Consider the following 4,669-nt stretch of genomic DNA (forward strand, 5'->3'; position numbering starts at 1 on the left):
CACCCCACCCCTGCATTGGTACCGCAGCAGGAGACATGGTCTGCAGATTGGACCAGCCAGACCCTGATGCCCGGCCAGATTCTTCCGGAGTGACTCAGGCCTCACGTCACTGTCCTGGTAAACATCCTCCAGGGGACTTCTGGGAGTCCCTGGACCTGGGGAAAAACCACTGCCTGGTTCCTCTCTCCTTCCAACACCCCGCCCTGCGCAGGGGCCTGAATGGGCTGCCTCTCAATCAGCGAAGTCCCCTCACTCCGGAGGTTCCCCGGTCTGCCCCTGAGGCCCTGGTGGCCTCCATAGTGGCTGGGAAGGAGGAGCCTCCCTGGAGGGAGCTACGGGCTCTGTGTGGGCCTAGGACTTTGAGAACCCTATTGCTGTGGACTTGGCTCAGCTTGGTCCTTTAGTAGTGCTAGGGTGGGTACTGTGGTCCCTGATCCAAAGGCTTGGAAACGGGATATAGGGAGGGCCACATGGCCACAAGGGTGGGCCCTGTAGCTGGGGCTTCTTCTGGGGTCTGGAAAAGCCCCAGGGACAGGATGTGAGGCAGGGCCAGTGTCCCTGCTTCTGCCTGATGCTCAGTTCTCCCTTTTCCTCTACTCCCTCACACGAGCTCCCGCTGATTCTGCCTTCTCCATTTCCCCCTTCCTGCCTCCCCAGGCTTGGCCTTTCCCCATTCTCTTTCCACTGTACCCCCTACCTCCTCCCTTGAGTCCCACATCATCCGCCTTCGGGAAGCTTTAGAAAAATCGGTCTTTGGTCCTGTCCCACCCACGGCCTTCTTGAATAAACAGACTTCTCTGGTTACATCAGCTCCTCTTGGCACTCCTGGCTCATCTCACTCACCGCCCCCCACCTCCCCGATCCTGGTGAACTCCAGTTTGTCCAATGGATGAAAAAAGGGGATCTATGGAAAGTAACTTCACAGAGTGTTCTGATTGTAAATTCCTAACGGGGCAGATAGTGGCGGATAGCCATGCCCCAGGCCTATAACTTTTTAGTAAAAGGCTTGTCTTCGCCTTAAGCCAGCTCTGTGCATTGTTTCTGTGCGTGTACAGAAATGAACACACCTCTGAAATAAACTGCAGCCACCCTCAAGACAGCACATAATCATGTTAACCAGCCTTAATATGAATCCCTGCCTTGCTTTCTGCAATCTTCCTTACTCTCCTCCTTCATCTCAAACACATAAATCTGTTATTCTGCAAATCTGCAAATCTGTTATTCTCCTGAGCATTTGAGATTTTGCTCCCCAGCATATGTCATGAGTTTGGCTCAAATAAACTCTTATAAATAAAATTCTCTACAGGTTTGGATGTTTCTTACGTCAACAGTCCTTAGATCAGCTCAGCCCTGCAGCTTTCTTGAAAGTGGGTGTAAGGGTCCTGCAAGACTCCCTTACCTTAGGGAGATAGCTGACTCATTTCTGCTCCCCGGGGCCCAGCTCAGGCCTCAAGACAAGGACACCGGTGGCACTAGGCCCAGAGTGTCTCCTCGGATCTCAGTGCTGCCACCAAGTGTGGTCGGTCCACTCTCCACCCAGCTCAGACCAGTAACTGGAAAAGCTTGGAATCAGCAGAGAGGATGCAGAGAAAGGGTTAAGTAACACTCCTCTGTTAAAAAAAAATTCAAAATTTGAAAATAAGGTAAAAGGATGACTGCCAGTTCCAATGCGGTGATAAGTAGATTAATACCATGTAAATAGAAAAGATGGTTTTACTACCCTGGAGGTCATTAGTTTTGCATGCAACTCATAAATCTCATTCTGGCACTTTCTTTCGGTGCCTTGAAATACTTCCATCTCTCCAGTTCTCTTTGAACTGGCTCTCATTACCACACTGGTAGCCTTCTTAAGCCATTAAGTAATCTTTGACACACTCTATATTAAGGAGAGTCATGCTTTTTGCTTTGAAAATTATATACCGTGATACTTTGGGAGACTGTCACACCAAGATGTCCAATTGGACTCAGCAGCCAGAGCCAATTAAATTTCGTTGCAGGAGAAGTGTGTGTCATGGGCACTCGAAAGACTGCCTCACTTACTTCGGGCTTCCTGGCTCCACCCTGTGATTTTGTTTATTATTATTTATTTAGAAATACTCAAGTACATGGATACTTTCCTGCTGTAAAATTTAAACAATACAGTTAAAGTCCCTTGGACCATCGCCTCCCATCCTAGCCCTGTCCTAGAGTTGACTATTGTTAGTCTGCAATATATAATATAGTATTATATAATATATTATAGACATTCCAGTGTGCAGAATATATATACTCATTTATATATGTATATATACATACGTTGTATATTAATTATACATGTATGTACATATATGTATACACATATATATACATACCCTATTCGATGTATGTATTATATAGAAATGTAATCATTTTAGTGGTTGGGACTTTTTTTTAATAAAAGGTATTATACTGGAGATACTCTTTCGCAACTTGCTTTTTCTTGCTCAAAAATTGGCTTGGAGATCTATTTTGGGACATGAGATCAGCTTAGCAACACAAGCCACAAACTACCTAAGAATAAATTTAAGAAATGTGAGATTCTATGTAGAAAATTATGAAAGATTTTAGTATAACATGTTTAAAACAAAAAGTTCTGACATTTAAACCTGTAATATTGATAGATTTTATAAACAACAATGAAATGTATGAAGCAAAAGGTACACACACACACACACACACACACACACACACACACACGGCAACAGCACTGTGTTTTTCCAGACTTCTTCTCTACCTTTGTACGCATATTTCTGGAACTTGCTTTTGGGGTTGAGTCAGGGATTTGAACACATTTATAAATAGCTGTGACGCAGCGTGGGCCGCAAGATGCTGTAGCTGAGGCACCAGGTGCGCCGGGAACATGCGTCAGCCACAGTCGCCAGCACGGGGGAGGTTTCCGCCAGGGGTGGGACTTTAGGCCCGGAAGGATGAGTTGGTGGATAAATTGGGCAGGACATTCCAAGGGGGGTGGGGGAGGACTCGGTGCGGAGGTGGGGTAATCATTGCTAAGTGGCAGAACCCGGAGGAAGGTGAGCCTGAGGGTGAGCCTGAGGGCCTACGAGTGAGGTGCGGGGCTGGGCCGGGCAGAGGCCCCAAAGCCAGAGTCCCGCCTAGAGCCTTACGAAGAGCTAGGCCAGAAGTCACTGGCCATTGCCACGTCTGTGGTTCCACTTCCAGCCCCAAGAAACAGGAAGGGTCTAGGCCGTGACCCTCCTGTGCCGCTCAGAGTGGGGGCCACGGAGGAGCCCCTCTTCGCTGCAAAGAGAAACAGTCTGTACTCCTGAAGAGGCTTTCCAGAATGCTGAAGCTACGAACATGCTTGGTGCAGGAATGGGACGTACTTGTGTCGCGACCCCCAGGGAAGGCCGGGCGCCACCCAGGAATGGAACCCCAGAACTCTGCGGGCACCACCACAATTCAATGGGATCTGGCGGGGAGGTGGATGAGCCTCCTTGGTCTCTCTCCCATCTCATCAGCGGGCAAATGAATGTTTGTCACAAATCCCCGTTCTAACTCAGGGAGGCCCTTTGAGGAGCTCACACTGCCCCCTAAGGAGCTGGTGCCTGTGGTGCCCCGCAGTGTGGGCAGGGAGACACCTGTTCCTGCGAGGAAGGCAGAACCTTCACCCCATTAGCCCCTCCAGAGCAGGGGGAAACAGAAGCTCAGCTCAGATACAGCAGGCCTGGCCCAAGGTCCCTCAGTGAAGAAATAAAAATAGTCGGTCTAGATTTCAGATTTCCTGTCCTTCAGAGTCAGGTGGCATCTATGTCTTTTATTTTTACCTTCAAGAGACAGGCCCAAATCCCATTATTACTTGCAAGAGTCGCCCAGCCCAGGCATGGCAGCATGAGTGCACTAGGTCAAGGTCTAGACCTCAGGTTTCACCTGAAACCACCAACCCTCCCCAAAATGACCTAAGCAAACAAAGTATTTACTGTATTATGTAACTAAAAAACCCAGAGGTGGTCTCAGCCTCTGGCACAGCTGCCCGCCCCCCCCGCCCCCCTCCCCCAGGCTCTGCTACCCTCTGGTGTGGCTTCCTTCTCAAACTGGTCTTCTCACATCACTGGACTGAACTGGTTTGTATTGTAGATAATAAACAGGAAATGCTTGATAAACTGGTTTAACAAGTATTAAAATACCAACAGTTTACTGTGACTTACTCATGCTATGAAATGCTGCAACCGGAAGGGACCATGGGGCTTCACAAGAGTTTCCTGGAAGATATTTCAGAGTTATCCAAATACCAGATTCATCGGACCATCGGACCACCGGACCACCGGTAAACTGGAAGGGAAAGGCCTGTGTCAAGGTCAAAGCAAAACAGTCAGACCAGGACAGAAGAAATGCAAAGAGGATGTGATAGTCAAGGGATCAGAGGACAAGGAGAGAGACAAGCCCCAGGATTCTGGGTGCTGAAGTTCAGCGAGTTCAGGGAACGGGGGGCTGAAGCAGGAGGGAAGGGCAAGCAGCTTCTCTGCCTAGCTCAGCCCCGAATCAAAGATGAGGACAGAAGGACCCTGACTCGTGTCCCATGCTCTGTAAAGGGGCATGCAGTGCGTCCCAGCGTGTGCCCAGCAGGCGCCTTCTCCTCCTCTGTGCAGCTTGCTCTGTCCCCTGTGCCTCATATCTGCGTAGTGTCTCTGGCTCT

This window comes from Pteropus alecto, unplaced genomic scaffold (genome assembly GCF_000325575.1).
Source record: "Pteropus alecto unplaced genomic scaffold, ASM32557v1 scaffold43, whole genome shotgun sequence".
Classification (NCBI taxonomy): domain Eukaryota; kingdom Metazoa; phylum Chordata; class Mammalia; order Chiroptera; family Pteropodidae; genus Pteropus; species Pteropus alecto.